The sequence below is a fragment of the Heterocephalus glaber genome, unplaced genomic scaffold (assembly GCF_053883595.1).
Source record: "Heterocephalus glaber isolate CG9 unplaced genomic scaffold, H.glaber_assembly_v1.0 deba00000331, whole genome shotgun sequence".
Taxonomy (NCBI): Eukaryota; Metazoa; Chordata; class Mammalia; order Rodentia; family Bathyergidae; genus Heterocephalus; species Heterocephalus glaber.
Window position 1 is genome coordinate 35,918,220 of NW_028258142.1, and position 23,898 is coordinate 35,942,117.

General features: G+C 42.6%; 1 protein-coding gene and 1 pseudogene across 4 annotated transcripts in view; both read right to left on the minus strand.

Moving 5' to 3' along the window:
• The window catches only part of Slc14a2 (solute carrier family 14 member 2), a 431,234-nt gene that overhangs the window by 79,221 nt on the left and 328,115 nt on the right, over positions 1–23,898 (minus strand). The window lies entirely within an intron of this gene.
• LOC101721878 (protein DEK-like) lies at positions 6,040–13,808 on the minus strand (annotated as a pseudogene).

Sequence of the window (23,898 nt, forward strand, 5' to 3'; positions counted from 1 at the left end):
TGGGTTTTTCAACTCTTGCCAAAATCCATTGAATTTGATCCGGAATGACTATGAATCTTTGGAATGTACAGTCCCTTTTCTCTTGCCTTATCCAAATAAAAAAAGGGGAGGGGGAGGGGGCGCGGGGAAATGTCCTAGGAGAATTCCATATGGAAACCCTAAGCGTGCATTATAAAGGATTTCCTATAAACAAAATCACAGTCGGAGATGTTGGCCCCTCACCATGTTAAAAACAAAGGGCCCTTGTATGCGTGTTTGTGTGCACTTTAAAACATGTACACATATTCACTTGCAGTACTTTTGCAGCCCCTCCTCTCTCTAGCTCTTTCCCTTTCCATCTCACCAGCCCCCTCCCCCCAACTAGCCCCAAACTCCTAACAAGAACAAACTTTAATCGTTCTGCACAGTAAATCCCCTACAAATAAATATCCAGAGCAACTTCAAACACACTTAATTGGAAGCACATGGAAAGAGCTCCACAGTCCTGGCCGAGGCTTCGGAGTTGTAATTTAAGGTTATGATCTGCCATAAATATGCGCCATAATGAGTGGAGTTTGGGTTTCCCTTCTGTGTATCAGAAGACTGCAGGTTTGAGTTTTTTTCACATTCCTTTTTTTTCTCTTTTGCTCTGCTTTTGTTCAATCATCAAACTTCACATTTAACACCCCCTGCCCACCAACCCCAAACAAAAAAGGACAACCACAATCAAAACAGACCTTCCTCTCCCTTTCACCTCTTGCCCACAACTCCCTTGCTCCAAACTTGCATGACTGTCCTGTCTTTCCCTTTGCTGTAAAAGAATTATGGTTTAGGATTTATAGCTTTTTAAAAAATGTGTTCAATCACCAGAATGGGAGAAATGAGGCTAAACCACCTCTGGGCCCTCGAATGGTTTTATCCTAGAATTATAGTAGGAATGGGTTGGCAGGAACTTTGAGAAGCTATGAAGTCCATCCCTGCCTCCACCTCTGCTTTTTCCAAAGCCCTGAGGCCCATGGGTGCCCACCTTCTCCTCAGAGGTCACCCAGAGAGGTGCTTCAGTAAAGCCCTCTGGCAACTGAACTTCACCTCTCAGCTCACAAGACAGGAAGTCTCTCAGACGTCTAACGGAAGTCATCTGATTTGAGACTATTCCTCTTCATTCCATCCTCAGCTGGTAAAAGACATTTAGTTGCCTTCCTTCACGGTGACTACCTACGTTGGAGAGGGTACCACCAGCCATGTGAGTAGGAGAAATCCTTTCTGGTTTCAGAGGGAGAGAACACAAGGCCAAATTCCTTGTCCATAGAATTTCAGGCTTGGAAGAGAATGCAGAGGCCACCCAGTTCCACTGCTCTGGAAGAGCTGGCATCTTTAATAGTGCCCTGGAGTGGCTGACTTCCAGCTTTGGCCCAGCTCCCTCAGGAATGAGGAGCCCATCATGTCCTCCTGCCTGTTTAATCTACTGTCAGAGAGCAGTAAGGAAGAGAAATCTGTTGCTTTTATTGAGTCCAGATCCTCACTGTTGTCACTTCTTCTTTCAGGTCCCTATTTTCTTCTCTGGAACTACACAGAAGAATCCAAATCCATCTTTTAATGGTGATCTTTCCATTATCATATTCATTTCAACTTATATTCTATTAAGGATTAAAATGGGCCAACCTTTCCATTCAGCACCCCCCCCCCCCATTCAACATGTGTCTAGACCGCTCAGCAGGAGCTTGGGCTTTGCTGGTAGCAGTAATCAAAAGCTGCAAACTACTGACACACCTGTTTGTGGATTGAAAGATGGAGGAAAGAGACCTGTATTTGCTGGTGGAAGACTAGGGCCTCAAAAGGCAAACAGGCTTGCACTACACTGGGGTGTGGGGGAGAGCAAGCAGGCATAACCTGGTCCAAGCCACCAGCATGGGTGACCTGCACTTTTGCAATACCTTGTTATTCTGCCTCTATTCTGGTTCCCTTATAGAATATATTCCCTCCAGCAGCCAGAAAACACAAAACAGATCATATCACTTCCATGCTGTGGGCCCTTCAATCACTTTTCAATACATTGGGAAGGAAACCTCAATCAATGCCAAAGTCCCCAAGATTTTTAAGAAGTGGCTTCTAGCTATCTCTCCTAACTCCTCTTCTTTTGTGCTCTAGGCCTCAGCCATACTAACATTCTCAATATTCTAATAGAGGTGAGTAGAGGGATGGACTCCAAGAGAGACAGGAAGCCATTGGAAGGTGGTAGAAGATGACATGATCTAACCTCTACTGGTCATCTCGTTGGTCCTTTTATTCTAATGAGCAGGAGAAGATCCAAAGGCTAAATGATGTGTCCACAGCCCTTCCTGACAGGTCTCCAGGCTTCATTCTGTGCATCTCTCACAAGGGCCTGCTGTTTTTGATCTCAGTATTCCAGCATTTAACACTTCCCCAGAACATTCTCATAAACATTGTTTTGTTCTATATTCAGACACCTGCTGTTGATTTTCAGTGTTAATTTGTGGAAGCATCCACAAAGCTAGAGATCAGGGGATTTGTTGTAGGTTACACAGAACCAGAACTGGAACCTACAACTTCCGATGCGGGGCCACTGTTTTGAAGTTGCAGGCTCTTCTTTCCAAAAAACACTTTCATTCTCTACCTTGGGGCTTCTGTGCGGCAGCTTGACTCCTTGGCTGATCAGCAGGTGCCTTTCTGAACACTGTGCATTCAAATCTAGCTCCTGAATTAAGCCTGTTTCTGCATGCTCCAGCGCAATCTGGCAGTCACACTGCGGGAGGAGCTGTCCTAGCAGCAGGTCCATCCTGGTGCTGAATTGCTATGTGGTGCACGGCAACAAATAGGGCTATGCAGAGCAGAAGGGGAAGTGCAGCTGGGTAGTCATTAGCTGCCTCCCGTCCTACGTCTTACGTGTTGAAAGCTCTGAAGTGAGTGTGGACATCAGTAAGCATGGGCACGCATCCTGACACCAGCCAGGTGAGTGAGAGGGGCATGAGACCCTGTTGAGGTGTGAAACATCTGGCCTCTTCTTAATCTAGCCTCCAGGACAAGCATCATTTCTGCCAAAAGTTGTGAAAATGCGCACAATTTAAAAATCACTGTCACCAATAAACTTCAAAATATCACGTGATGGCTATGTTAGTCTGAATGTGTGTATCTGATTTTGAGTCTAGGCTGCCTGAAGTATTTCAGTACAGTAGCACACACAGCTAGTCCAAGCTCAAATGGGCTGCAGCATACTATACAGCCTGAGATTTTGAAGACTTCGGGTGCAACCAAGAAAAAGATTTCAGAAATAATGTTCTTAAGAATATCTTGGACATACACTGGGTTAAATAAACATGCAACTCTGGTTGCTGCTTTTTATAATTTTTAACACAACTGTTAGAAAGTTTAAATCTACAAGCCAGGTTGGTGGTACATGGCTATAATCTCAGCGCTCCGGGAGGCTGAGGCAGGAGAATTCCAAATTGGAGTCCCCCCTTCGCAACTTGGTGACTAGTGAAATTCTGTCTTGGAATAAAATATAAACTTCACTGTGGCTTGCATTCAATGATGTGCTAGATTGGTCTCAGACTGTTTTGTGAGAGCCATTTAGGTAATGTTCTTCCAAACTTCTGTGTCTAGTAAAGGAGGCTGGTACTGTGAAGTTAGCCATTGTGGGAGTTTTTACACTATGGAAATTGGTGAGTGCTATAAAGTAGAGCTTTTTTAATTTAAATTTTAATTAATTTAATTTTTGACAATTGGTTTCCTAGCACACCATGCCTCATGTTATTTTTCTCATCTATTCTAGATGGTTTTGGTTCCAGGATTTCTTTTCTGGCTAGGGAGCTTGAGTGTGGCAGTTTTGGATACTTTGCTCTGTGTATTTTTTTTATTAGTACCTGACTGAAGTACGTAATGATTACTTTCATCGTGGGGAGTTGGTACATGTTTCTCTGTGTCTTTCTCCTGGTGTCTACATTATTTCATTCATTTAGTCATTAATCCACAATCACTATGTAAACGTTATGTACAAAGTACTATTTCAGATCATGGAAATTCAAGATGAATAAATCACAGTCCTGCTCTTGGGAAGCTAGTGGGCATGATATCTGTAATTGAAGTTGAGGCATACTGTGGCAGCATGAAGAGGGGCCCAATGAGTAGCCCAGCTTATATAGTGTTTGGACAATGGTGAGAAGCAGTAACAGGAAAGACTTCCAAGAGGAAGGGCTATTTGATCTGGGTCTTTAAGGATGAGTAGGAGTTTGTCAGGAGAAAAACTGGGGAAGATATTTCAGGTGGAATGGGGTTGCCAAATGGCTTGGGATTGACACAGCCTGAAAGGCAAGGAATGGGCTACTAGGTTAGGCTGAAATAGGTTTTTGGATCACAATGAGGAAGGCTCTATAAAATACATTAAAATACCCCACACAAATGTCTTTTCTCTCCTTCCTGCTCCAGTTCTCTGATGTTTCTTTCCAATAAAGGAGCATTGGAATGTAGCATATCTAACTCAACGTAGAATGTAGAACATCTAACTCAACTGTCCAAGGGTCAGGGTTTCACCCACAAAACGAAGCATTACTTCTGGGTAGTGAGATCCACTGAAGTGGATAGAGAAGCCAAGTGTGAAGTGGGGGCTCCAATTTGTCATTTGCAGTGTTCCTGGCAGGATTTGGATGCTGAAGTTTCCCAGGCATGTCTCTTTGGAGGTGCCATGTGAAGATGAAATAAGATGGCTGCCCATGGGCACCAGTGTCAGGATGGGAGGTTGGGGAAGTAAGGCACAGACAGTGACATCACGGCATGGCTGGTGGGATGAGCACGTGGTCAGATGGCTTGCCATGTGGCCTGGGGACATCATCCTCCCTCTGGACTTCAGTGTCCTTGTCTCTCAAATGACCAAGTTGGACTACATTCTGTGTGCTTTGATATTCATTCTGTTTGTTGATTATTTTATGTTCCTTAAGTTGTAAGCTTATGACTGGGATATTTTCTATTTTTCATAAAACAAATGGATAAATACACTTTTAAAACCAGGATGACTTTAGTCACTATTATAAGTTGTAAGTAGCTTATACCAGAAAAAGAAAAAAACAAAAGCATTGTTGTCCCTGCACTTTATGACTCTGCTCTGATAAGACTCAAAATGCAAAATTTCTCACGCCTGCGTGTGTTCTAGCATCTCAGCCCAGTATCATTTCCTTCCTAGCTCATCAGGGGCTGTCTCACTCCCTTATGAGATTGGCCACTAGGCACTTAGGTGCTGGGGAGGGAGGCTGTGCTACCTGGCCAGTGTCCTGGTGAGCCTTCTTGGCTTACGGCCTCCTCGAGCCTGGGGGATTCTTGGTGCTGTGAAGGCTCCAGCAGGCCAGGAGTCCAGGTGACCTCATCAGGATGGTGTCTTGCTTATTTTTTTTTTGACTTGTCTCTCTTCACCTGTGCCTCGCTCCTCAGGACACCCCTACCTCTGTCAGAAAGGTCCTTCTAAATGACAGCTTTTTTCATGCTCTTTTTTTGTTCCCTTACAACCCTTTGTGGCTTCTTGAGGTAAACAGAGGCTGCACACCCTCTTGGCCCTGGTGTGTGACTCTTCCTAGCTGGCCTCAAGTTTTTATTTTCTAAGTTGCATGCTTCTGCATCTCTCCTCCAGCCCACCAAGAATTCTCTTCTCCACCTGGATGATTTGATCACCTGTCTCTGCCACAGACCAAGAAATAGCTCCAGTGTCCTTTCTTTCTGCTCGGTTCCTTCAGGACTCTCACAATAGGGAAATAAATGTCCTCCTAGTCCCTGGGCTGCAGATCCTGTGCACATCTACAAGTGTGTGCAGTGGGGCCCCTCTCGGTTTCTTCTGCCAATATCTTCTTGTCTAAGAGATAATTCCAGGATAGCAGGGACCCTGTATGTAGAGGAGCAGGACAAACTGGCTGCCCTGCTGTGAATGGACCATGTGGCTAACCATGCGACTCCACCTTTTGGCAGCCCCTGCTTATCTGTTAGATAGGAATATGATTGCCATCCTCCTTCACAAAGATTATTTCTGAGGCTCAAAATGAACAACAGATGATAGGGGTTGAAGGGCTTCACAAATGACCAAGGAGTGGGTGGGATTGAGGTGGCTGTGATGTATCTTGCACTCTATACCCCTCAGTGAGCACTTGCTGATAGATTGTCAGGAAAATTGCTCCAGAAGTGTTCTGCATAAGCTGTTTCTCTAGTGCACACAGAAGCAGGAGATACTGAACATGGTCTATTTGGAACTGAGCATGTTTAGTTAAAAAATAAAAAGGAAAGGTGTGGGGCAGTGGGCCGACATGATAATAGCTGATTTCAAACACTTTCGGGGCTGACAGGTGGCAGAAGAGTTGACCCAATCCACCTTGAGCCGGAGGATAGAAGGAGGAGTAGCCATGCAGAAGGAGGCAGGAAAGCAACAGGTAGGTCTTAGGTAGGATAGCAATTTCTGAGAAGTAGAACTGCTCTACAGGCCAGGGGCTGTGGGTGCAAAGACCCCTGCAGGAACCCAGACAAGAGCTGCAGACAGGAGGGTGACTTTACAGGCTGAAGGCGATGAGGGCAGGTTCTCTTCTCTCCTTGAAGGCTCTGGCCTCTCTGCCTCTCTGCCACGTCAAAGGAAGATAGTGCCTCTGACCAGGTGGAGGTCAACTGCTTCCTGGGCTGGCTTTCCTTGTTATCCCTTTTTCTGTCTTCAATCTTCCTCTAGCATTTTCTCTTGCCTGCAACTGTGTTTGTTTCTCACATCCTAAAAGTTGGTGCTTTGCCCACTGTCCTCCTTCAATCACAGTCTTATCTTCCTCACTCTTCTGCCACCATGTTTGAAGGAAGCCTTTGCTCTCTGCCTCTGCTTCCTCAGCTCCCAACACTGCACTCTTAGACATCTGTGTCTGTGTTATCCCTGGTGGTTCCTTGTCCCCATCGCCTGATCACAGACTGATTTTCTGCTCTCAGTTCTCCCTGCTGTGTCCCTCTTGATTGTGTAGGGGTGTCACAGAATTAGTGTGTGTGGGAGTTCAACCTTCCCTGAGTGCTCAGTCTGAATCTTTTTTTTATTTATGTATTAATTGGTACATTTTAGGTATACAATATGTTTACATTTACCATTGGGTGCTTGTACCTGTACATGATGTATCTGGGTTCTTCTTTTTTTCCCCATTACCTGTGCGCCCTTCACCCCCCCCACCCTTCCCTATTTACATACTTCGTTTCCATTTTTTTCTCTCTTCTCATAATTTTTCCTTTCCCTTCTTCCCTTTCCCCTTCCTCTCCTGCCACCTCTACCCCTTTGGACCTTTTCCTATTTCAAATTATCAATTATTCGTTTTAATCATTTTCATCCTTATTTACACTTTCAGTTCTCACACTAGAGAAACTATTCGGTATTTACACACGTGTGTCCTATTTATTTCACTTAAGAGGATGGCCTCAATATGCATCCATTTAGCTATAAATGTCTCTAGTTTCTCATTCTTTATGGCTGAGTAGTACTCCATTTTATTAAAAAACCACATCTTTTTTATCCAGTCTCCAGTTGATGGGCAATTGGGCTGCTTCCAAGTTTGGCTATTACAAATTGTGCTGCTATGAACATGGATACACACGTATCACTGTGGTATGATTCTTTTAATTCTTTGGGGAAGATACCCAGCAGGGGAATAGCTGGGTCAAATGAGACCTGTAGTCCTAATTCTTTGAGGTATCTCCATACTGATTTCCACAGTGGTTGCACCAGTCTGCACTCCCACCAACAATGGAGAAGGGTTCCTTTCTCTCCACACCCCCACCAGCATTTGTTATTGGTTAATTTCTTCATAGCAGCCATTCTTTCTGGAGTGAGGTGGAATCCCAGTGTTGTTTTCATCTGCATCTCTCGAATGACCAGTGATGTTGAACATTTTTTTTATATATTAATTTGCTGTTTTTACTTCTTTATCTGAGAAATGTCTGTTCATTTCGGATGCCCATTTTTGAATTGGGTCTTTGAATTTGTGGGGCCTGATTTTTTTCAATTCTTTATATATTCTAGATAGTAGACCTTTGTCTGAGATAGAGCTGCTCTCAGTCTGGATCTTAACTTTGCCCCTTACTAGTTTCATAACCTTGAACAAGTTACATTGTCTCTCCATGCCTTAGTTTTCTCATCTGTAAAGTGTGTATGTGAGAGTGTGTGTGTGTGTGTGTGTGTGTGTGTGTGTGAAAAAAGGAATCATGGAGAAAGCTGGACCTCAAAGCAGAACAGGTTTTGAATGAGTACAGGAGAAAGGGAAGAGCTTTCTAAGTAGGGGAAGGGAGGAACGTTTTGCTTGTCTGTTTGAGAGACCAATCAGGAGGCTTGGTCCACACGCTAGAGAGACTTTCACCCTTTGGGTGGAATGAGTGAACCACGGAAGTGAATGCCAGCTCCTTCCACATCCTTTAAGATCCACCTCTTTCCCTGGTGACTCCCAAAAGACTAGGGTTTCATTTCTCTAAGGGCTGAGTCTTTCATTAAGTATTTCATGGCTTTTCTCCTCCACTGAGTGCATATTCCTGGAAGGCAGAGGCTCTACCCCCTTTCTTTATGCCATTCATGGTGTTCGACATCTCCTGGGAGTTTGGCCTGTGTACATTTACTGATGTTGAACTTCGCTGTGGGCATATTCCTGTAACTCACAGCAGTAGTTCCTTATTTTTTCACTCTGGATTTCTGCCACTTTAGGAGGGTCCTGAATGTAGTTCTGACTCTTATTACCTGCTCTAGCATCTTTGTCTGGGAAATGCGCTGGTGCTAACAGATGGGTAATTGTGTTTAGCAGCTTTTGAATTTAAGGCTTCTGAGTTGCAAAAGATGAGGAAAGGAGCCCATTAATCACTAGTGAGCCTTTGAGAGATGCTATTATGTGAGGCATGCGGGTTTTAAAACATTCACAAATTCTTTGATACGCCTTCCTCCAACAAGTGGGAATCTGAATTTCTTCCTCTTCTTTATGGGTTGGCCTTAGTGAGACTTGCTGATTACAAATAGAGAATAGCAGAAGTGATACTGAGTGACTTTTTTTTTTTTTGACTTAAAACTCCAATGATTTTTTTATTGACAAAGTTTATAGGAACAAGTTAAATATTTAAAATCAAAGGCCAAATTTTAGATCTCAGTTGCTTATCCCATTCATTTGTATTAAGTGTACCTTTCCCTAAGGTCCTAACTTTGTGAAGGAACAGGTCAAACCTGTGAAAATATGGTATCAACACCTATCATTCTTATCTATTTCTGTTCTATGATGCAAAGATTTTAATACTCAATTGGTACCTCAAATACCTCATTTTGTCATAAGCAGCACGTTTCATTTTAAAATTCAGAGAAAGGTTATTTAGTAAACTAATTAAGACAGTCAATTTAAAAGACACAGGTCTGTCTTTGAAATTCAGAAGTGGTCCATATATTGATCACCTAGAATCCTGATTGGCCGAAATGTATAACTCAAACACATTAATATTTCCTCAAAGCTAAAAATAAGTACACTATCACTTTTGAGAAATGCTTTGTCAGAGATACCTGCTACTGCCTACATATTCTCTTCTGGCATTACACCTAGTACTTTTATCCTAATTATGAAGGCTGCCGGGTTTCCTGTAAATATCAGCATTTTATATGGTCAAAATAGATAATTAAAAAAATCAGTCATTTAATGTAGGGCAAATGTACTTGTACTTAATCTTAACCCTGTCCCAAAGTTTTTGAAGCTTTGATGTGTTGATTTTGGTCTGTGCTTAATATGAAACATTGTGCTTTTGCAGAATTAACACTAAAACTAAACTGATGACGCTTTCAGGGCAAAGCAGAGCTAGACAGTCCCTGCAGTGTTCTCATCACTGAATTCTGACTTCCACTGCTCCATTCACACTGCCTGGCTAACACTGACGCTTCATAGCTAATGAGTGTAAGGTACCTACCTACCTGAGTTTGAAAATTGATCTGCACAGAAGAAATAAAAAACTTTATATACAACAAATTGTTTTTTTAAAAATACAAAAATAATATCTGTCACTTCTGTCACGCTGACAATTTGGCATATATGCACATGCAGAAGAAAGTTCTGATTTAGTCATCCAGACAACCTGTGTAATTTAACATGATGGACCACTGAGTTCACTGGCAGAAGAGATGTGCATTCAAAATATTTCATATACTAAATACTGCAATAGTCTCTGCATGTATAAATGCCACTTATAATACTTTTTGTCCTACTTGATTAAAAGTATGTCTTAAGCAAGCTACTATTAAGTGCACTAAAACCCACAGTTCAGGAATCTATAACCTTATATAAAGAAATTCAAAATGTACAAAATACAACTAAAAGCAAGTAACAATTACTGCCATGCAAGATTTAAAACTAAAAACAGCACAAAAATGCAATTTAAAATGACAAACTCAAATTTACATTAACACCCAAGATAAAAAGGTCAGCAATAAGTTCTACCAACACAAGGATTTAGAAAAGGAGATACATTCTCTTTGCTGGTATAATGCATAAATCAGATCTTCCAAACTATGGGAACAAGTCATCTTTGTCTTCTATCTCAAGAAATCAGCTCTTTTACAGTTGTTTTTATGAAATCTTTTCTCTCAGTTAAATCATAAGTAGGATAATTTTCATATACCTCTTTGCAAATCTGCTTCATTGTGACTTCCTCCAAATTAGCATTGGCCAGTAATTTCTTTACTGTTTCCTTTAACTCTTCATCTGTAGGTGGTTTCTTCAATTTTTTAATTAAAGGTTCATCATCTGAACTATCCTCAGGTTCACTTTCTTTTTTGGAACTGTTCTGATTCTTCTTCGTGGTGCTGCTATCTGCCTTCTTAACATTAGCACTTGTTGCAGACTTTTTACTTTTAGAAGTAGCTTTCTGTTTAGTTTTTTCTTTTTTAGATGTCTTTTTTGGTGGCTGCTCCTCTTCACTTTCTTTGTCTTCATCACCTGAAGACTCTTCCTTGTTTTTCTTTGCATCTTCATCGCTACTAGATTCATCTGACAGAATTTCAAGACATTTAGTTTGCTTTGCCTTCCTTGCCATTCCAGAACTGTTCTGTTCCTTTTTACTGCCTTTGCTAGTTTTTTCAGATTTTGGCAATGGTTTGCCTGAAGGTTTTGGATGCATTAAAAAATTCAAGATCCTCTTCACCAGTTCACTATTTACACCGGACCTCTCCAAATGAAGAATTTCACATATGCTCTTTAACATAGCATTTCTAAACTTTTTCAACATTTCTTCCTTCTTTTTATATTGAATACTCCTTTTTTCAAATGGAAAGCCACTGAACTGACCCACATTCTTCTTGGAAGAGGACACTGTGCCTGGTCTGTTGTAAAGCAGTTTGTGTAAATTTTTTAGTTCATCTGTTTTTTTCTTACTCAGAAATGTATCCTTTCAATTTCACAAAGTTTCTGTCCCTTTCCTTGTGCAATCGTAAATGGTTCTCTTTGTAAAGAAGACACTTGCATTGTCAGCCTCTCTACTTTCTTTTCCCTCTTGCCTTCCACGATGAGACTCTTTAAATAGCTTTTTTTTGGGGGTACCGGGGATGGAACACGGGTCCTTGCGTTTGCACAGCAGGCCGCGAAACCACTGAGCTAAACCCCCGGCCCCCGAGAGACTCTTTTCTTTTTCTTCCTCCTCGTCCGTCCTCGTCTTCGTCGTCGTCCTCGTCCTCCTCCTCCTCCTCTTCACTCTCCTCGCGAGGGTCCGGCATTTCGAGCTCCTTCTCCGGTGCGGACTGGGCGGGGGTTCCCTCTTCCTCCGCAGCGGGGGCCAAGGAGGACACGCTGGGGACCTGAGGGCAGGACCGGGTGGCTCCCATCACCCTCCGTCCCCCGCTGGGGGAGCCCCCCCCCATACTGAGTGACTTTGATGCTAGCTCATAAGACAGTAAAGATTCTTACTTAGTTCTCTGTAGATTGAGAGAAGATTTTGGAGTGCTGATTCACCGTGTGTATTGGCCATATATTTTATTTTCTGTATTTGATGCTTCAATATGTGAGACCCTGCTGGCCCCAAAGGAGCTGTCCCTCCCAAGGTTAACTAATTCCTAGAGGTAGCAAACAACTCCCTGGGAGTGTGCCTTTTTCATACAAACCAACTAGGCCAGAGTTCATCCCCCCAACTACCTCCTGTCTGGATTACCCAAAAGCCTTGTACCAGCCAACCAAGGACAGCCTCTATGCCTGAGCCCACTGGGATTATTCGGACTAGCCAGTACTAAACCTGTGTACTTTGTCTTTCCAGATAAATACAATAAAGGCTCCTGTTCACATCCAAATCCCCTCCTACCCAGCCCTGGTGCTTCGACTTCTCCATTTGGCTTCCTACAATGTGGAGATGTCCCTTTTGCTTGAATTCTGTGAATATAGCAATCTGTCCAATGGCAATTTTTTCCTGGTTCATTGAAAGTCAACAGGCCATCCCTGAATAATGAAATGCCATGTTTTAAAACACCATGTAAAAAGTTTGTCCTTCTGGAGGGATCACATAGACCAAAAAGAGGAGGGAGTTGATCAGGAAGCCTCAGCAGCGACAGCCTTCTCAACTCAGTTTGAGGGAACCTTCGGGAAGATCCCTGCTCTTGCCAGTTAACCCCCAGAGCCAGGAGAGATAATCATAATAAAAGCACTAAGGTTGTTTTCTCAACACTGGGTTTGGATAGTTTGTTATATAGCAGTAAGTATCTGAAACAGGAGAGATGATCAAAGTGAGAGTTCTGCTGATTTAACTTCTATTTTTTCACTGCTAAATCACTGCTTATGCCTGAAATTTGAAATCCCTCCAGCTCCAGAGAGGTGTAGACTGCCCCAACCTCCCACCCAGGGCACCAGTAATATCCCTTTTGTATGGCTTGGTACAATGCCTAAAAGAAAACATCTAAAACTATTTAGAAATATTTCTAAGGGCACCAGGATGAAATTCAGAGCTCAGTATGGCCAATCAGAAAAAAAAAAAAGTTGGGGAGGGGAAAAAAGAAAACAAGACAAACTAAGCTTTCAAAGAAAATTGAGGATCTGGAGAGACTTCTACTCTTTTGATTTATATTTAAACATTTCTTGAGACTGAAGTCTTGATTAGCTCAGTTCTCTCAAGTTCTCCTTCAGCCCTGATTTATGGGAAGGCCAGTCCAGAGCAAAATGAAAGCAAAATGAGGTGTTCTTTAAAATTACTTTGGTGCACTTGAAAGAAGGCACAAGTGCTCACGTGGAGATTAAAAAGGAAGCGATGAGATGAGCTTCTTTAGGCCCTCCATCTCCAGGCGGAGTAGGGAGTGAGCCTGTGAAGGGTGGATGCAGTCTTTGCAGGTGACCCGCTGTAGGACTCTGGGTTTGACTGAGTTCCCCATAGACAGAGCTCTCCATCAACAGGGGCATCTGAGAGCCTGGGTTGGCATTTTAATTTAGTTAACCTTCCATCACCAGCTAGAAGGGAGGAACTTTTAACATGGAGAGAATGGCAGGGGTGTGGAGGGAGAGGGCTGGCTGCCACTGGATTATAAGAGTAGAATCAGACTCACTGTGGCTCAGGGGCTCAATCATCCTCAGTCCCAGGCAAGGGAAACACCTGATCCAGGTTCTCATGGGCAAGAAACTCACGGACTAAGAACTTGGGCTCATGAAGAGCCTATAGTCTTCTACTTGACCTTACCAAGGACACCCAAGATCAATAATAAATGACCTCAGAATTCAAGGCCTGTATGGGTCTCCTACTTGATGCAACCTTCTCAGGGCAGGCCACACAAGTGATATGCACATCGCAAGACTTGAAGATTGGCCAAGTGATAGTTATTTACAGGTGGCTGTGGAAGAGCTTGGACACATGGTCTGGGATATTCACATGTGTGTGTATGTATAAGGCTCTTAAAATGTGGGGTGGAGCCAACAATGAGACAAGGGAGAGGTATAGGCCAGAGCCCCCCAATTTTGCTTCAGAGAGCTGAGCATTTTGAGAATTTGAAATTCATACTTGGATTTCCAGGCTGATGTAAATGTGCATTTGTTAGTAAAGACAAAGGAGCTTATTGTATTTGACATTTGTAGACTTGATTTATAACTCCTGCATATTTAGCTATATGGCACGTGTGAACCTTCATAGGTACTTACACCCTGGGCCTGAGTTTGTTAGGAGAGGGTCTGTGCAAAGGGCAGAAACAGAGTGTGTTGTTGATCTGTTGTGTCATCTGCGGGGAGTTCAGTCTTCCTCCAGCCCTCTCCCTTGAGGATGGGATGGCATTTGTGGCATGGTATTGTTTTCAACTTTAGCTTTCCTCCCCAGCCTCCTCAGGCCAAGAACCAGCAATGGCTGCCCTATGGGGAAGAGCCCTAAAGACCTGTGGAACGTTCTGGAACCAATCTACTGTTCTTAATCTACCTCTCACCACTCTCCTTTTCTCCTTCATGAACTTTCTATGTGGTAGTGAAATCCCCATTATTGCTTGTCCATGCTAAGCTCCCACTTCAGTATTCACTTGCACATACATGGATGCATACACATGGCAAATACATGTGCTCACACATATGTACATATGTTCTTGTGGGTAAACAGTTTTCTTCCTCTCGATCCTATCATGGCACTTATTTTGTCTTGAGTACTATTTCTCTCTTCTCTACTCATCCAAACATTACCAGTATCTATTTATTTATTTATTTTTCTTTTTTTCATTACCAATATTTAAAGATCTAGTCCAAATTAAGCTGCTTAGACATACTTTGTTTATTCATTATTTAATTTATTTAATAACTAATATTGATACTCTGGCATGTACCAAGCCCTGAGCTACAGCCATGAAGACGTATTCTTTCCTACTTCAATTGTTTTATTTTTCCAATTTCAACTTCATAAAACATCATTACTCTTAAATTTTACCAATTTTTCAACATTGCTCTCCAAATTTCTCTAGTTGTGGATTTTGTCTCTAAAACTAGATGATATATCATGAGGCAGGAACTCTCTGTGGTCCACTTCCATATTCCACTCATTGGTCAGCAGAGTTTAATGGCATAAAGTTGACACTTAGCAAATACCCATTGATTAAGTGATAGGCAGATTGTTAGATTGTTGGGGGATTGATTGTTTTGTTGCCAATCCCTCTCCTGTGTTAAGGGGATTTTCAAAAAGCGTGGGTGGTCTGGCTTTCATTTTTTATTATTCCATTGAATTATTTCTAGTCTATTTTGCATCTATCATGCCTGGATTTATTTCAACTTCTTTGAACATAATGATATTTTGGCCTGAATTCTTACTAAGAATGATTTATCTATTATAACTTTAATATTTTATTTGTAATTCATAACAAGTTACTCTTATAGACAAGCATTTGTTGAAACAAATAGGATCAACTATTTATTATTTCCATATGACATTTGGTTTGCTTTTCTAACATCTTTTCTAGTGGGCCTGGGATCCTTGTTCCTATTTCTCTTCTGTTAGGAAGTAGCTTGTACAAGAGTGATGAATCTCAAAAGCATGGTCCCCAGGCCAGCACCATCAACATCCCCTGGACACTTGTTAGAAATGCAGTTATCAGGACCCAGCTTGGAACACTAGTTGAACAAGCTCTCCAGGTGATTCTGATGCATGTTGAAGTTTGAGAACCTATTAGTAGAAAGAATTCTGAGCTGGCATTGTAGATCCAGACTTTTGGCTTTGGCTTTATTATTAAAATGTTGTGTGACTCACTCTGAATCTTAGTTTCCTCATGGTAATTTTTCTGTCTTTGTGAAAAAAGATGGATTGATTATTCTTTTAGTTTTTTTTCTTTTCATGGATCAAATAGTGACAATAACAGTGATACTTCACAATGTTGTTCTCAAGATCAAATACTTAATTGAATACACACCATTAAAATTTTTTTTAACCATTTAGAATCAAAGGAGCTCAGGTTCCTATTATTTTATATGGGATTGCACAATCAAAACATCTTGGTTTCTACCATATGTAGTTTAGAACCCAGGAGGGAAAGCATACACACTTGCCCTCACAGTACATTTGAAGTGTCCAAGTAAGTGGTACATTTGATAAATAATAAACTTAGAAGAGGAAACAGTTTCTGAGGACTGGAGTGGTTAGAGGGGGTGGCATATCAAAGACAGGTTTTAAATGGAAACCTAAAAATAAGCTATGAAGAGATGAATAGCAGGCTCAATCCGTTCCATCTGGTCAGTCTGGGTAGGTGAATGGGAGGGTTAAGAATGAACTAAAATGGGGGTTCAGGGGCTGGGGGTTAAGCTCAGTGGTACCACACCTGCCTCGTAAGTGCAAGGTCCTGAGTTCAATCTCTGGTATCAATATATATATATATATATATATATATATATATATATATATATATATATATATATGATGGGGCCACAAAGTGGAGACAGTGAATACAAGTACCAGGGTGTGGGTTGGGAACCTAAGGACCAAATCTTGAGAGTCTCGATGGTAGCAAGATAATCTGGAAACTCCATGAGAGGAAACTAGTATAAAATATTGCTAGTCATGTTTTCAATCTCTCCAGAATCAGTGGGGGCATCTCATCACATGCTCTCAGAAAGAAGAAAGAGTGAAATCTGAACCCTTGAAATTGATCTTGGAAATTATTTGGTTGGCTCAGTGGAGCTGGACTAAATGTGTAGGTGTTAATTAACTCCTAAAAGTGTTAAAGTCTACTCTAAACACAACATTTCAGATGCCCGAGAGGGAAGAAAGCAAGTTCATCATGGCATGGTTCTCAGTCATGGCTACATATTAGAATCACTGGAGCTTTAAAATATTCTGTGTCTGGATTCTACCCCAAAGATTTGAATAAATTAGCCTGCAGAGGGGTATGTAAATGTTGATGTTTTAAAAGCTTCCCAACATGAGGAGATTTTCATAGGTAACTACACTGTGATCCACTTCCCTTGAGGATTCACCAGATACCATTGTGGGTATCAGATAAAGTCCAGCTGTCCCAACAACTTGCCTCTGTTCTACCCAATGAAGAAATGATTCTGTTGTTTCAGATATGAGCTGTTTTTAATTTCTAGTGGCTATTCAAATAATGGAGCAGGTTGCCATGGTCTTGGCAGAATAAGAAGTGATCTTGCATGATCTTGGTTGGCATATTAAAAATATGGACACTGAGAAAGAAAACATAAGGTGTGGGGCCCCTGAGTTGAGCAATGAAAGGACTCTGGGTGCAGCATCTGAAGACTTCTACATGATGCCAAGCAAGGAGACTGAAACTGCAAATCAGGACCATAACTATAAAAACTTTTCCTGATTTCTTAGAATTTTATAGCCATTACATATTTATTTTTCATATTCTACTATGCAGCCCCAAAGCCGTTACTACTAAATCTTTGGATTTACAAAAAGACAGCAGGCTTGTTGTCAAAGACCTGAAAGGTAAACTGGAGGGTTTTAGGACATTGTGCCTGGAGGGAAGAATCTCAGGCCAGCCTGGGTATGGACAGCTTTCCAGGGAAAAGAGTGGGGTTGCAGAAGAAAGGCATCTGGGGCAAGCATCTCTTGTTACTCTACTGTTTTTAAAAGTGCAAACAACCCAATACCCAGCACAGAGAACTTATTAAATATTTTTCACATTGACATGTGTCCTGTCTGGCCTTCCTTTGTATCCTTGAGTATGTGATTTAGTCATCTAATGCTCCATTTTCTCCTCTATAGAGGAAGAGTCTTCAGGAAGTGCCTCAGTGGCACAGAAGAATGTGATCTTGCTAAAGTGAGACACTTTTGATGACATATTATTTTTCCAAAGTCTCCATTTTTAGCTTACACTTGATATACATTGTGCATTCATTCATTCTTTCATTCATCTGCTCATCTTCATCACAATTTTAATGAGTACCTGCCATGTGCATGCCACCACTCTAAGCACTGGGGACTCAACACGCAATAACAAAAAGGCCCTCATCTCATTTTGTCTCTGTTCTCATGGAGGGAGTCACAATAAACTCCACAGTTCATCTGTGCTTGTTTAATATAGAAACAAGGAAACAGTATTACAACTTCAGGTTCCCCACGATTCCTGCCCCTGGTTCACAGTCTTGGTGACTGTGAAGTCACCAAGTCTTAAATGACACTCCAGGAGCAGGTGCTGGTGCAGGCCCAGCCTGCCACCATGGATTGTACTGCCAAAGACAACTGGCCCCAGCTAGAAGAACCAAGAACAAGAGTATTTCATATCAGATAACACAATGGAAGTCACACTGCTTGAGAACTCCAAAATACTTTCCAAGTGTAAGTGGTGGCTATGGTTTTTAAGAAATTTATGTTTCCAAGTTAATCATATTCTGTGTGCCCATGGATCCCATACCTAATAGTTATGCTTTCTCTAAAATGCCTACTCCTGTGTTACTCTCAGACACTAGTATTGAGGCACATGTAGCACAGATGGAGTTAGACTGTTTTAAGATCTACCCCTTGGGTTACATATAATCCAATAGATTCTTTTCAAGGTGAGTTGAGGATATTGCAACCATGGTCTTCAAGAACATGTTAGATGTCATGAAATTTTAGAGCCAAAGTAGATAAGTAATGCATCTCGTAAGGGATGGAGCTGGGATGAAGACAGAGGGCTGTGTTGTTTCCTATGTACCCTTCTGGTAGGGGACCCTAACTACCATACCAGCCCTTTACCAGATGGTCCCCCTCAATGATAAATATTTGCTACAGAATGAAAGATACATTTTTCTGTTTGTCTGGAACAAATTGATACAGTTCTAATTTTTTCTTCATTTTTGACAATTCTGAAATTCGGTATGGAAAAGAGTAATGAGAAAGAATCAAAGAATTTTTCAGTCTTACGAGCCATTGCCAGACTCTGTTGATTAAGATTAGAGCTGGGTACTACTAGGGAGGCTGAGGTAGGAGGTTCATTTGATGTCAGGAGTTGGAGACCGGCCTGGGCAACTTAGCAACACTCTGTCTCAAACAAAACAAAAATAAAAACAAAGATCTCTCTCTCTCTCTCTCTCTCTCTCTCTCTCTCTCTCTCTCTCTCTCTCTCTCACACACACACACACACACACACACACACACACACAAAACAGCAGAGATGGTAAACAAATGGTTGATGGCCAGGCACACACCTGTGATCCCAGCTACTCTAGAGGCTGAGGTAGGAAGACGACAAGTTTGAGGCCAGTCTGAACCACTTCTGGAGAACACCCTGGCTAAATAAATAAATAAATAAATAAATAAATAAATAAGTAAGTAAGTAAGTAAGGAGGGTAGTGCACGCCTATACTTCAAGCACTTTAGGAAGCTGAGGCAGGGGAGATTGTAAGTTTGAGCCCAGCCTGGGCAACTCAGTGATTTAGTGAAAACTTGTCTCAAAACAAAAAGGCCTGGGGATGCAATTCAGTATGAAGACCCTGGATTCAATCCCCAGTACTAAAAAAGGGGGTATGGGTGGGCTGGAAGTATAGTAGCTTGGGGACTACACAGCTGGTCAGTGATATCTGGGAAGGGCCCCAAGGTCTCCGGACTTCCATCCTGGGCCTCTGGCTCCCACTGTCATTTGGAGTTCCTGCACTCTTGCACGTGCAGGCACTCTTGGCAGGCAGATTATTTAATGAGTTGAATAATTTTACCATAATGGCACGGGTATTTCATAGTAAATCAGGTCCATTGTCACTATTGCTTACCTAATTACTCACATGTAGTCAGCCAAGGTGAACTTTCCCCTTGAAATCCCTATTTCATAGAATATTGATTTCCCAGATATATTGTTCTGAGATGGCTATCACCAGCCACAATGAGATAGGAAGTCCAGATTAAATATACCTTGAGTTGCTTTTTATAACATCGAATCCTTAAATCTTGGATTTTACTTTGTGAGGAGGAAGCTCCTAGTGGATTCTAAGGGGGTAAGAAATATAGAATCAGTATATTAATGACTCATTTAGAGCAGAGTAAAGGGGTTAGTTCAGGGTTGAGAGATGATTTTTATTTCATATAGGGAGGTATTTGAAAGCATTTACAGGCTATCAGTATGGAACCAGTGGAGAAAGATTGGATTTAGATAGGAGGAGGGCACTATATTTTCCCAGACTGGAGGTAAGTGTGGGTCAAGATAGAAATAAATAAAAGATTGAAGCTCTGTGTTGAGAGGCAATAGAGATAAGGGGAGGGTTGTGACTGAAGGCTGATGTGGTCCTAATCATTGAAATGTTAGAAGTGTGATTTAGGTTGGAATCAGTACCCAGTGTCAGGGAGAAATTCAAAAGGTGGGTGCTTCCCCCAGTTCCCACCAACCTAATTTAAATCCTCCTCAATCTCCTTGAAGTATTCTCAGACTTATAGGTGTCGATAGATTATTTAATAAGGCCAATATGTACAACATACCACCTACAGTAAATTCCTTTTCTTTGGCTGCATCCAGCATTTGCCACCAATTCCACAGCATTCAGATCCACAGTCCCGTGTTGCTCTCACTGTGTTCCTGTCCCAGCTTTGACTGCCATGCATTCTGCCTCTGTTGGGGTAGATTCAGCTGTGCTGCAGTGACAACTTTCCTGAATCCTCCTGGATTCAAACAAGCAAGGTCTAGTTCGTGCTCATACTAAACATCCACATGGTCTGTGGATGGGTGGGGTACTGGTCTCTGGTCAGCATTGTCATTCAGGGACTCAGGCTGACAAACCCTGGACAACCTTCTAGAATGTTGCTGGTGCTCACACCACAGAAGAAGGAATGCTCTGGCAAATACATACTCTGGCTTGGATATGACATGATGCATTTGCTCAGAACTCATTGGCCAGAGCCATTCTCATGGCTCTGCCTATCAGGATGAGCAGTGTAACCCTACTATGGGGAAGACCCATAGATATTCAGCCAGTGTCACAAATGACTGCCATACTCCTCCAGCCAGACAGCATGTTCCATGAAGACCATAGGCCACAAAGCTCATGAGGCAGATGAAGTGAGGCATGAGGATGGCAGTGATCACAAAGAGTCACTTAGCAAGACAGAAAAGGGGAGGCTGATCATGACTGGGCACTGGTGGTGACTTTTTGAGTCTCTTGTGCTCCCAGTAGTATCTCAGGATTGGAAGCTGGACACTTCCATGAAGGGGTAGACAAGAGGATCATGACAGCTCAATGTCTTGCTGATTTGATTACAGGGAACTGAACATAAGAATCTGGGAAAGACCAGCCCAGGCGAAGCCTACATTATTTCCTCTGATGTAGGACTCGTGCATTCTGTGAAGGACCATGGCTGCCCTTCTCTACATTTTCACGATTCTCTCCTGAAAGACCCAGAGCTGGATCTGTTGTTCATGAAATTATCTGCACGAGCCTACTAAGAAAGTACTAAACTTTTTCTAGTCCCTTTCTTGAGATAACAGATCATTTTGACTTTGAGTCTAACAATTCCTGATGAAGTAGTCAGCAAAGGTGGAGGCCCAGAGAGGCTGGTGGCTTGCTGGAGGGAAGTAGCTAATGACCAGAAATTCTATTTCCTTTACATTCCCCAAGGTGCCATATCCTAGCCTGGATAATCCTTGGACGCAGGACAGCTTTTTCAGAAATAGAGCAAAAATAACCTCAACCTTCTGAACTTAAGGGACACTCTGACTCTTTCTCAATTTTTAAGGCATCTCAGTCATTGAATAAAAGGAACAAGCTTCACTCTGTTCAAGGACAAAACCTCAAAATGAATAGACAGATCTGGGCTGTCCAGCCGGCTTGCTCTCTAGCAGTCAGGGTCCCTTTAAGAGCAAACACTTGGAGGTAGAGAGGTCAAATGCAGGCCAGTGGAAGTTTCCACACTCTGTGCGTCTGTGCCAGTGTCTCTGTCTATCTCTACTTGGAAGGGTGGGCCCTATTCCCGCAGGCTGGAGATTTATGAGTTCAGCCTGGGAGACAGGCGTTGACCTCCTTCTCAGCAGGAGCAAGTAGGTCTCTCCAGCGGTAAACAGAATTAGGGAAAAGAGTCAGAGATGTGCCCTCAGCTGTATAGGGCTGACTCCCTGGCCCTTTTTCTCCTTATGAGTTTCACATATAAGTGCACCAGCACACACAGTGTGTGCTCACCGGCTCAGCCATGAAACGAGACTAGGTGATAGAGTACATTGCTTCTAGATCTCCTCGAATCCTCAGCTCCAATAAATCACCAGATTTCCACTGACCACGTAAGGCTGCAACTTGAGTTATCACTTGGAAATACCTTAAAGCGCATAGACAGACAGACAGACACACACACACACACATTTTGAAAACCTCTGACTTTGCCTTCTATCCCTAACCAATGCCTCTCATAAACCTGACCTTCTGAGCAAGGCTGGAAGTGGTCTCAGCCTGCACTGCCCTGCACTTATCTGTTAGTGGAGATACCATCTCCCCAACCCCCCAAATTTCCCTTTAATACACTGAGAAACTGAGAGGCAAGAGCTGTAAGTATTGAAGGCCCATGTGGGGATTAAATAGGAGTCAGAGACCAGCAACCAGCTGATTGAAACCTTAATTGGAAGAGGGACATTCACAAGGAAGGAGGCTGGGGTGAGCAGTGACAGGGACATGATGTGTGTGTGTGCATGTGTATACATGTGTTGGGGTGACAGGAGAAAGAGAATAGCCAATACCTTTCTATTTAGAAGCTTTTAAGTACTCTTGTGTCTTAAGAAATTTGGCTAAGGCCCTGTGGACATGGCAGAATTATCCCACTTTCTTCCATGGGAGGTGGTATATCATAGTTAAATTGAATCTCTGGATTCAGACTACCTAAATCTAAATCCTGTCCCTGATATTTCTACCTGTGTCAATGGGGCAAACTCTTAACTTCGACAAGCCTCAGTTGCTTTGCCTGAAGAATGGGCATGATCAGAGAAATGACATTACAGAATTGGGACTGCTGAGTGCCTAGCATATGTTAGGAAGCAGGAAATTTGATATTACTAAGACTATTCCTTAGTTTTTTTATTTGCACTGTTATTTGAGTTAGTCCACATTCTCATTTCCTTGCCTGAAACAGCATGTAAACCATCTAGAGAAGTTCTTGTGTCTGCAACACAAGTGACCCATGCCTGCTCTGCTTCTTTCAGGAAGTAGTGCCCACTGCTCTGTCATTATAACAAGACACATCTTCCCGCCCACCACTCTGGTGCCTCATGGCTTTAAATGGGGACAGGGCTGGGGCAGAGAGACCAGGGTAAAAGGGCAAGAGTCAGGGATGGCTGGGGTGATTTATAGTGGCAGAGTGACCCCTCAGGACCAGGAGGAAGCATTGGACTCCTTGCATTTCTTCCTGTGCCTAGCAGGGCTCTCTGCCCAGGGAGAAGCAGGTCAGCATGCACTGGTACAGCCCTGGGGAACAAGTAGAGGTTGCAGGAGGGTTGGACCTGGTGGAGAACATCCCCAGCAGGCTGTCAGGAGGCCTGGAGACACCTGGAATTCTGCCACTGACCAAATGTGGAACCTTGGCCAAGCTGCCTACCTTTCTAGGCCTCAGTGGCCTTATTTGTCAGACTAATGTCCATGATGCCAGGTCATTCCTCTAGCAGACATCATACTGATCCCTTAATTCCCTTGCTACATACATGCACATGTGTATAGAACACACGTGCATATTGCATCCAGGCACATGCATGCACACACAGTACAACTCATGCACATGTGCATGCACAAAAAAACACATGTGCATGTGTGTGCTTCCTCAGCTGTCTGAATCACAGCCAGTTCAAGTTCTACCTTCTGCCTTCCTGGGCCTTCCCACCCACCCTGATCCCCTGCTTGTCTGAACTTGCTGCCCCGCACAACCTCTCACTTCAATTCCCTTGTCATGTTTGGATTGTTTTTAGTTCTGTGTTTTTGTCCTCCAAATGCATAGTTCATGTACTGTCAGCCTCAGGTTCAAAGTCTTTTTCCCCCACATCTTTTTTTTTTTTTTTTTTGGTTCTGGGGATCGAAC